Source organism: Anopheles coluzzii, chromosome 3, assembly GCF_943734685.1.
Source record: "Anopheles coluzzii chromosome 3, AcolN3, whole genome shotgun sequence".
NCBI classification, from domain to species: domain Eukaryota; kingdom Metazoa; phylum Arthropoda; class Insecta; order Diptera; family Culicidae; genus Anopheles; species Anopheles coluzzii.
The window spans coordinates 38974668-38986302 of record NC_064671.1 but is presented as its reverse complement, the minus strand read 5'-3'; positions in this window follow the sequence as shown (position 1 = coordinate 38986302).

Sequence of the window (11635 nt, the reverse complement as noted above, 5' to 3'; positions counted from 1 at the left end):
TGACACTGCCACTGAACTCCTTACGAAATTTTGATTCAGGTTGGGGTTGTTGAATTGTTTACTTTCTTATCTCCTTTAATTCTCTTGTTGTATTCAGTGAAAATGAAGCTATAAAACACCTGTTGGACCCTTTCTTACTAAGCCACGGAAAAGTATAAAAAGTGGCGAGTTGAACATTTTCTGCGACATTGTCTCTGGCTTTGATAGTACGTACAATATGCTTCTATGTATTTAAAAATTGACAAAAATGCAGCAGCGAAATTTAAGTTTTATAGCTCTTTATTCCACTTTTTAATCTTCACAAATTCCGATCTAGATTGACTGTTCCGCCAGTGTTCCATTTTTTATAACTATCCTATCATTCTGTGAGACCAAAACTGTCTGAAATAAATTGAATTTTGACTTGCTTTACCACCCAACATTAATTCTGATTTTGAAGGACCTACCGATACTTTTTAGTTCATTCCGACTTTCTGTTTCGAGAACATTTCACCTTGTATGAATGTGTCTGGCTGTCAGCTTGGAGCCAGACGCTCATCAACGTAATTTTCCTGCCGTGTGCTTCTTTGCTCAGTAAATCGAGACAAACAACCATCCTTAAGAGAGGGACCGTCTGACAATTGGTACTAATGACGTAATGATATTTTTTTTTTCAGTTGTTACAGCTCTTGTCAAAACACTCTTTGCTCGATTAAGGATGACAACAAATCGGAAACCTTGTGAGACACATTTTTTGCAAGCAAATAATTCAACCACGTTTAAACAAACGGTTTCCCGTTGTTATGAAAATCTGTGAGTTACTCAGTCCTTAGGATATATATTTTTGATGCACTATTCCGACGCTTTATTGCAGGTTTTTTTATTCAACATTTGGCCACAGAATGTCTGAGAACGCAGAACGAAAACTCTTGAATAGTTCGCATAGTATGCTCTAGCATAGGAAGATAAAACTAACATGCTTTAATATTATATTGTCAGGTTTTTATATGGCCACCATCAAACGATGTTATCAAGCGCTGGTTATTTTCTATCCTTCAATAATACAGCAAAGAAAACGAGTAAAATAAAGCTCTGATTCACTGTGCATTAAGAAACTTGAGACGAGTTGAGGAAACTTCATAGTAATTTTAGATCATTTGGTCTTGTTTGAAACGGCATGCACAGAGTTATTACGGAATATGGAATATTGACCTCAAAAGTGAAAAAAGAACAATTCTGACGTCATCAAAAATCGTTAGTGGGACCATATAGCCTTAAAGTGGTACAAAGACTTTAAGAGCAAACGCACAACGACTTAAAAACGGTCTTTTCTAGATGGTTCCGTTATGATCGTGATCACCGATGTGTGTGTACAGTCAATGTGAGTGTGTGTTGATTTTCGCCGAACGTGCCCTTCTACCTCAGGATTTGGTCATATTATCGAGCCTAGACGGGTACCCTGAGCTTGTCAACCGTAAGTCGTCCACAACCGAAGTGTGTTTCGATTTACTGGTTATTATCGAGTTTTTTATGGACTGGTAATAATACTTTTATTCAACCATTACGAAAACTTCCCATATGTGTTTCACAATGCTCAAATCCATGCTAATAGATTCCGTGCGCTCAGCCATTTCACCCTCCCTCCCTGCAATGATGTAGTACAGGCTGCTATTGTTACCATTAATATTTGTTATGGCGAGCAACCGGTTGGTAACGCAATACACTACCATCTTTCCCCGCGTTCCGTTATCGAATGGGTGCTATTTTTTAAGATTTTATTAAAAAGTATTCGCTTTATCACGTTGGCCGCCACCGTTGGCCGCACGGTGTTCCCACTGAAAATTTAAGCTGGAAATTTTTCGTCGCTTGTTTGATGTATTGCTCGTTTATTTGCTTGCATGCTCCATCTTATTTTGCATGCTGCCAATAACTGGAAACATAATCGGTGATCATTGCTTTGATGACTGCTATGGACTGGCTCAGTGAATTTATGAGGCTTTGAGATTCAATCAGTGATTGTCGCACACAATAACTGCAATTTTCGCATAAATTTGCTACGTTTCTGGCAAAGTATTCTACAGTTTTTGCAACAATATAATACAATCATCACAAAACATCTGCGATTATCGAAAAAATATTCTGCAATTTTTTGCCAAAACGAACATGTGGTTTTCGAGAAAAATATGTGAGTCTTTCGCAAACATATAATTCGGTAATCGCAAATTGTGCGTTTGTTGCAAACGAACAAAGAACAAGCATTTAACGATACATTTAAAACCATTCATTACGCAGACTGGAAACTATTGAAACAACTTAATAAAAGGGCAGAAACCAATACATCTTTTCCGCGAAAAAAGGTTATTGTAACAAACCAGGAACAAAATTCTTTACAACCCACAGTAACATTCAATCCGAGTCACATGATATTTATCCGCATTTCGCACAATAGTGAAAACGCAAGTTGCAAGGGAACCGAAAGCGCGAGTGCACCGGCCGGAACACGATTAACTGGGTAAAAATAAAAAAGTGGCTACAAGTTTCTTCCACCATAATTCCGATAACGAATGATTACGAAATGAAGCAAATAATGACATTCAGAAAAATACACAACCTGGCATGAAAGTCCAGCCACTGAGAGACAGCGTGTAGCATCTCTTTTCGCCTATTCTTCTATTCACGGCAGATCTATGCATTTTACCGGCAGATCATCCGTCCTGAGGTGAAACTGGAGGCAAAAGCAGAGGGAGAAAGAAAAGTTTCCGCTGTTCTTTTGCCTTCCATCCTTTTGGGAAGTGTGTGAAAGAACTTCAATGAGCTCTTTTATGTAGCCAAATCTGCAAAATGGTACACCGTCGCTCCACTCATAGCCGTAAGCCGACCCAACTTCCATGTTGTCGCGTGCAAGCGTAGCTGGGCATGCTTCCTGATTTTGATGAAGAATAGGTACAGGTACACGGGACCACTTGTGTCGGCGTATTCAACCAACTCTTTAGTGTGCCCTTTGGTGGTGTTGAATTGGAAAGTTCCTCCTTTTTTGGGACACACTGGGTCGCGAGTTTCCTGCTGCTCCCTGGCTTCCAGCAAATTACATGGCGCCTTCAGTTCTCGAATGACGCTTCCCCCTTCCTCCTGGGAGTTTTCGTCTTTCACCGTTACCCTTTCAGCTAGAGTCAATGTGAGAATGTGTAGTGATTTTATCTACTAGATTGAATTGGAACTACATGACGCCAGATCAACGTCATGTGTCTCGCCAAAATGCCTCACAACACTTGCACCACTCTACCATCCTGCTTCCGGCGCAGGGTTATCTACCTTTTTGTTTGACTGTGTAGTGAAATCTGTTGTTACGGTTATGGTTGATGGTAAGGAAAAAGCTACTTCCGTTACTAAAAACAAAACCTAAAAAGAGCCATCCACGAGCACTATCTTATGCAATGAGCGATAGCTGGTCCAGAAAGAAGACGTTACAACACAGTTCACATTCCATATGAAAATTGTACTAGCGCTAGGAAGGTACTAGAGTATCCAATTCTCCAACGAATTTGTTTTTTTTTGGGCAAGAGGGAGGGTTGAAACGACACTATAAAGCTGGCAGAGGTCATGGAAGCTGCTGAATGCGAACGCGTGCACAGTGTCATCACACGTGTAAACGACACGTCCGGAACTATAGAGTTAAAGCTGAACTATGTCAAACAATTTTGGCGAGAGCGCCTTGCAATGAAGCTTCCGTCAAGTTTTGGGAGTGAAAATGAAATGAATTTCATGGCCAAGAGCGTGTTAATAAAATGATGCAATGAGCAGTGAGTTTGCGATATCATGGGTCTTGCATAGGAAACCCTGTAAGTAGGGGAAACGGGTAGTGAAATGGGTAATTCTGAATAACAAAAAGGTTTTTTTTTGTTTATCGCTCAAACAGATGACAGTATCTATACAAGGAAAAATTTAATATAAAGCGTCATGTCAATGCATGTTGCACAAAGGTGTGGTTGATGAGTGTTTCTTACTTGGATCCATTGGAAAATTTAATGATTCTTTAATTTGTGTATTTGTAAAAACAGTTGACTAAAATCTTCATTCGAGTTATTAGTATTAAGATGACTCTCTTTATATCAACAGATGCATATTTATCCATTACACAAGCACATCTGAAGTCCTGACACCAACTTTTATACTTTTCATACAAATTTTATGGAAAAGAGTCTCCAGCATAACGAGTGCCTCACTGGAACGAATTAAACCGTTATGGGGTAGCCCGCTGCATTGCTGCTAGATGAATTATCCTTCTTGAAGTCAAGTTCAACTTGTCTCCACTATTTGGGCATAACATTTTCATATAATAGAGGTAAACCCAGTATCCATGCATTGCGCTAATTCGTGAAATATGAGACAAGATCATTCAAGCCACTGTTCTATTTGATGCCACAGAAATTAAAACGGATAGTTGGATGTTGTTGTCTACATAAGATGTCTATTACTTAGGAAATGAAACTATAACTGTGTGTTACCTTCAAGTTCAACAGATATGCTAACGGGAATGGTTTTGAGAAATTATGATTTACGTACATCAGCCCTATCATATGAAGAGCTAAGAACTTCAATGTGGAAAGTTTGGATTGCGGGATGTTTAACAGTACTGCAAGCAAAGTGTTCCTAGTGAAATGATTTGAGGCATTTGGCTAAGTAATATTTGTATAAGAGAAGTATCTATAGCACCAATTATGATAAGCTTTATAAAGTTTTTAATTTTCTTTGTTTATTTATCGAAATTTCACAGACAAACAAATCATAAGGAAATAATCGTTTTCCTGCGATTGTGTAAGAGGTATACCGAGATAAGCATAAACAATAATATTTGACTATTTTAATTGTCGTCTATTTTTATTGATCACTCGAATAACTAGGCAAACCATACTAGGTTTGAACAATTTTTCACATGAGTTCACTTTAATAGCCGATGCTAGACAAATATAACACAAACATATGATATCAGGCTGTACAGTTCATCACCATTTGAGAGATGTCCTCAACTGTATTGAACTTTAAAAACAAAACAAAAAATCATGAAACATAAGCAATGTTGACAATTCGATGAGTAAAAAGCAGCTTAAGAATGTTAAACTTTTTCTTTGAATTCAGTGCTACATTTGTGTTGTTTAGCATTTGAATTAATTAAGGAATAATATACCAAACTTTGACGAGGCAAGCCTTGGTTTGAAATCTTAGCGAAGCAAATCACTACAAAACGACCATTCATTCTCGTTTCTAAATCTCCACTCTCGACTCTAAATCTCCATTTCCGCAGCGTGTGATTATTTGCAAACTGTTGTAGCATGTCTGCTGCACATATTTTAAAATCGTACAACCAAAATTGCAAAGCATAGAAGAGCAAATCGGTCAATACAATTATCACGAAGAAGGAAATAATAATGAATAGAGTTTTCAAAAGAAGCTGAGATGAGAATAAGTGATTCCAGGTTGTCTCACGACGTGAAAATATTTATAAAAAATTATTTTCTTTTTTTTTATTTTAATAATAAAAAATAATTGGAAAAACAGTTGGTAACAATATACAAAACAGATAAATAACCGTGCCTGGCATTGTGTGACCTATTCTTGTGGATTTTAACTAAGGCTTTAAAAAGGAAATAAGACTGAATAAATCATCTCTACAACATATCTGGTAAAAACAGGAGCAAGTATCAATCATACTCTATTCAAAATTTAAATATTGTATGCCTTGGTTATTGAATATATCCTAGTATTTCGATTGCGCAGTCATGCAACCGGGCTAAATTATCGAGATATAATACACACTATCAGCTTTAGACTCATTGCAACACGCAAATAAAAAATAGGTGAATCAAGAACGCATAGGAACTTAAAAGCGCAGAATAGGTAAAGATCGACGATTCGTTCTTTAGCAACAACATTTGAAACATTCTTTCGCCAAACACTAAAAGCACAACATAGGCACGTAATGACAAACACTTTACTACGATCCAATGTATAAATTTCACCTCATATTAATAACCTTCAATTAGGACAAAAACACATTCCAACACCAAATTTACATAACCCATAACATCTTTTGAGTATAAATCAAACCAACTCCGACCATGGCAGTTCAGATTCGTCCGGACTGTCAGGATGAGACAAACAAAGGCTAATTCCCTTCCTTCATCCTACCCTACCACCATTCCTACCCAAGGTTAGGCTTCTAAATTCCAACCTTTCCAGTAAGTAAACCATTTCATAGGTTTCTTTGATCTCCTGGACGATCAAGTGTCGAGAAGTTCGCTTCGATCAAGGTTCAATTCCACCTCGGCTCATGTCAGCGAAACACTGACCTCGACGTCCAGTTGCGACGCATGTACGATCATCACATCCATATCCAAAATCAAACTTACTACACCATCATAACGTGAAATATTGTTGAATTGCTGATCGGCAAACCGAAACCAAAACTGCCTACTGCCGAACCAAAGTTTAGAATCGATGGCTGGCCAATTTATGCTAACTAGAGTGCGAAATTTCCGTTCCATAACGCTCCCATATAAAATCCCGCGAGAGACACGAGCACACGCAGAGCGCCATGCACCTTTGCCGTAAGGGCTACACCGCTGTCAATGACCGGCATTAGTTGAGCGCTGAGACGAAAAGGTATCTGTATTCCTCACACCGTACCTCCCAATATACCGGTCCACTCGAAAGATGCGTCATTTTATTGCAGGTGAGGCCATAAAACACCGACGCCGCGCAAAAATGGGTTCCACCGAAAATGTTTCTTGACCGACAGAACCATTTATTTCAGGCAAGCTTTTGAATTGGTTACATCACCGTCCAAGGGACTTCTTTTTCATCGTTGCAGCAAAAGATTTATCCGTTTTCTTGCCAATTACTCCAATTTCTGACGCGCGCCGCTCTCCGTAAGATGGGCGCACTAAGACCAGGGTTGTTTGTTATTTTAATATTTGTTGTACCTGTTCGTGGTTATAAGTGCCATTTGCTCACCGTCCATCGGTACGGGGCCACGGGTAGGATGAGTCCGCTATCAATTATCTGGCACTGTCGGAGCAACCTGGGGCATGGGGCCCATTTGAAGCAGTAAAATGGCTTCGGCCGGTGGTATGAACCGTTTTCATTTCGTACCGTTCCGGTGTTGAGATCGGACAAATCAGCCTTTTTTGTGCGTATTTGCAGCGGAAAGTGGAGTGAAAATATTTGCTTCGAATTTGAATACGTTATCTTTCGCTTGCCATTCCTTCTAATGTGTATTTTCCGTGTTGTTTGTTTTTTTCCTGTTGTTGTTTTATTGCGGTCGCTCTCCATACTGTTATTTCCAATCAGACGTGTGGGTTTGGGTGTAAATGTTTGTTTGGTCATCAATGGTTTTCGTAGCGAGTTGTTGATTAATTCATTCCGTTCTTGTAACGGTTTTTGAGAATCGACGAAAGTGTATTTCTTCTGAAATGAACTAAAATGGGTATGAAAAAATATATACGAAGAGACACAATTATGAACATTTTGTAAGCAGTTATACGAGGAATGCATTGAGCCGTCTGGCTGCTAACCAGAAACACAAAAACCTTACGTACCTAACATTTTGTGATATGCGTTTTCCTGCGGTATTGTAATAAATTTCAATCATCACCATAAATCATCATTATAGATTACAACGATAGGATATGGTCCATTACTGCACTGGTCCGTATAAATTAAGCAGCATATTTTGTGTGGTATTATCGAAATGGTGTACTCACACAAAGGAAAATTGAAAGTGAATTGAGGTACCCATCGACAAGGTGGCGAAGTGAATTGCTGGCAAATGTGTGTTTTATTATAGTGAGTGACATATGTTTCGTAGAATCATAAGTCAACGAATATCAGCTCAATAAATAACTTATGAATGATACAAATTGTTTCATCATTTAATATTGTTTGTTTGTTTGATATGAAATGAAACACTCTCATTTTTTTTAAATGTCTACAAAAAAAGTATCACAAAGCAATCATGACATAATATGGCATTATGATCTGTTAGTACTTCTATATAAAATTTCAAAATGTGACATAAAAGTCGACCAGAAACTATTGTTACTTCAACATTACATATGATCACCTTATCACGAGGAACAAAATTCAAGATGCAATAATATTAACCGACTTATGCGATAAATCATTGATACTACGATTTAATGCTTTTCTGTATCTCATTGTATTGGTTTATTTGTTCAAATAAACATGCAATCAACTTAAATACCTTATGGAAAAGACACATTTAGTATTCCATCTGTGATACCAAATCGTTCTAATAATCTCGTCTCACGCTTACATCTTTGTACATCTTTGCTGTTTATCGTTTGAACAACACACTGTTCCCAGCTTATGGAAAACATCTTCGCTAATTCCTATATTCAAGCAAGGCTATAAAAATGAGGCAGGTAATTACAGAGGAGTCACCTGTCTTTCCACATGTGCCAAATGGATTCAAATAATTGCACACAATGCGTCAATAGGACATTTAAAAAACTTCATTGCAATAGCACAACATGACTTTATGCCAAATCGCTCGACATCCGCAAATATAATTTAATTTGTATCGGAATGTACAAGTAGTATTAGCAAAGTCATACCAATTAGACTGCAATTAGTGGCAAATGAACCGACATCAGCAATGGCACACAGTTATAATCTATTCTAAGCACCAGTTGATTTCCATACATCCATACCATTTGTGAAGGTCTGCGCTACATTAATATATAAAAAACTGTCGATATCTTGTAGGACTATCATTTGCGGACAAGAATTATGTAAATAAATAAAATAAATAAATAATCAAAATCAAAACGATAATCTAACGTCAAATAGTTATTGATTCATGTTTTGTTTAAACAAATTTGAACGTAGATTTTCTCCGTAGCAAACGATTTCAGAAGAAGAGCAAAATCTATTTTTCTCGATTATTTCGCTGAGCGTCATTACGCAAGTACGGTTGAAGAAGGTAAGGAAAATAAAACAAACGTTTCGAACATTGTCAAATGCTTGCTAACACCCTCCAGCACTCGTGAGAAACGTTAGTTTTATCTCCATATTCATTGCACTCGTGCATATCCTAAGAGTACATACATGGACGCTTTGGCGACGATTTAACTGCTTGATGCATTCCCGCATATGCTAGCCTTCATTTTTCATTCATACACACACATACACGTACGCAACATACCGATCCACTGACATATACGTTTTCTTTCGCTCGTGCACAGGTAAGCATTAAGATGACGCTTGATAAATCGACGTGTCCTTTAACCATAAGATAGTCCCTACACTACAATGCCGGTAGATGCAGATAAATTTTTATAGATCACTCGAATGCGTTTTCCGCTAGAAACCTTCCTATCGTTTGAAACGATAAAGGATTTCGCTGTACTAGGTTACTATTTTCCACGCAACACGATTAGTCAAGTTGATAGGGAAGATGGTAGTGGGTATGTAGGAGGAATAGGAAGCCACTGTTAACACATATAATTTAATTTTAAGCGTTATAATTCCATTGATATAGAACAAGAGCCCATTTTTTACTGCAGTTGCAAATATAAACTTTGTTTTTTTTTTTTTCTTAGAAACATTATGAAACCTATCCCACATATCCATTTAGTGCTGTAATTATGAACGAAGGAAGGTAAGTGAAAAATAATCATTTGAATGTTAAGCAAACAGTTACTTAGGCAATGCTCGATAGAACATAAATGTTTGGTATTAGATACGAACCAATCGTATGTATGGAAATGTAGCCCGTTAGGTTCGCCACACATCCATCAAAGCCATGGTATTTTCCAATCTCTGCAACCCTGACCTCGCACAAGTTAGCGATGCCTAGCTGTCACGCTAGTGCCAAACAAAAGGTATGCGTTTGTTTTACATTGAACTAGCACAGATTCTGTAAGGAAATAAGAAAAATAAGTGAAAAATAATCATTTGAATATTAAGCAAACAGTTACGTAGACAATGCTCGATGGAACATAAATGTCCGGTATTAGAAACGAACCAATGGTTTATATGGATCAAATGTAGCCCGTTAGGTTCGCCACACATCCATCAAAGCCATGGTATTTTCCATTCCCACAGGTTAACGATGCCTAGCTGTCACGCTAGTGCCAAAACCGACGAAACGTATTCGGTTGTTTTACATTGCACTAACACAGATTCTGTAAGGATATTTTATTTTCTCTCTTTGGTCATACATTAGTTGCCCATGGATGAAATGCATTTCATTCCAAAGTTGATGACTCCGTCACAAACAGTTGGCTAGATTGCAGACTCTACCCGCCAGGTGTGAACAATTTTCGTCTTTGTTATTGTTCGTGATAAAGCACACGTAGCGGAGCCCTCATTGCATACAGGTGCAAGCTGTTTCTTTGAGATGGACAGTGAAGCAACAATGGAATTGTTCCTGGGCGCTCAGTCAAGCTTTCTCCCCGATTGTACCGATTGTATGAACAAATCGGTTCGGAGTATGGATGAATTTTTGCAAACAAATATATATGAATTTAGATTGAATCACCGGATTCTGGGGAAAAGTAAGGTTTTCCCAAATATAATCATGCAATTTCCCTTTTCTCGTCCCGCTTCATGTTCTCATCCCCATTCCCATTATTGGTTTGATTGAGCTTGTTCGTGATTGTTCCGGACTCAACAAACACCGGTCTATGAATGGTCGAATAGTGAACTAAGTTTTTCCACAATGCAACCGATACTAGCTTACCGAACTAGGCCACAAGGAAGCTCAGTTTGACTTTTGATTAGAGATCCGCCGAGTATATCCGGTGGACAGCTGGAGAGTGTGTTTGCTGGCTCGAACTGCTCTGGTTATGCCAATCCCGGTAGGAATGTTTACGTGCTACCCTATATGTGCTTCAGTATTGCTCTTCGCATGGTGGTTCCCACACATTCACCTTCGCTCTGAACACATGAGTCCGTGATGGAATTAGTCGCAGGCTTTGCAGTCAGTTTTTGTCAAAAGTGTCGTGTTTTCGTCATAGCGCGACTTTGCCATTCATCACCATCACCGTCATTCGGCGGTGGAGCGACCGTAATTCATTTCAAGATTGATGTTTGCTTTCGTTTGCTCCTCAAACATTGACCTGACTGCTTCGGTAGAGGCGGCTTTTAACTGCTTGTTTACCATGGATGCTGTGAAGAAATGGTAGAAATGGCTGCTCTGCTACATGCAGTAACGAATGAATAATAAAAGATTGATAAAGAGATAAAAAAGCACTGCGAGTATCGAAGGTCCGGAATTTTGAATTTCATATGCCCGTTCTATCTCCGACTGCTCATCGACAGTGGAAATGTTGGCGGAAGATGTAATGTGTCTTTTATGGTATGCTCATGGTTTATGCAATGATTAAGCTCACGTTAGTTATAATTTAAAACTTGCAAAATTAGTCAAATAACCAAATAAAAGCAATGAGTCTAATCGTGTTCGTTCTTTTCTTTCTTAGGGAGATAAATGAGCAAAATAAAAAAGTTATAGCTCACGTTATAGTTCTACTTAACTCCTTTAGTGTAATGGCTATCACATATGATAACCAGGAATTCTTCTTCTACTGTTTTGGCAAAACAACCATTATCAGTCAAGACCTACCTGTACCCACTA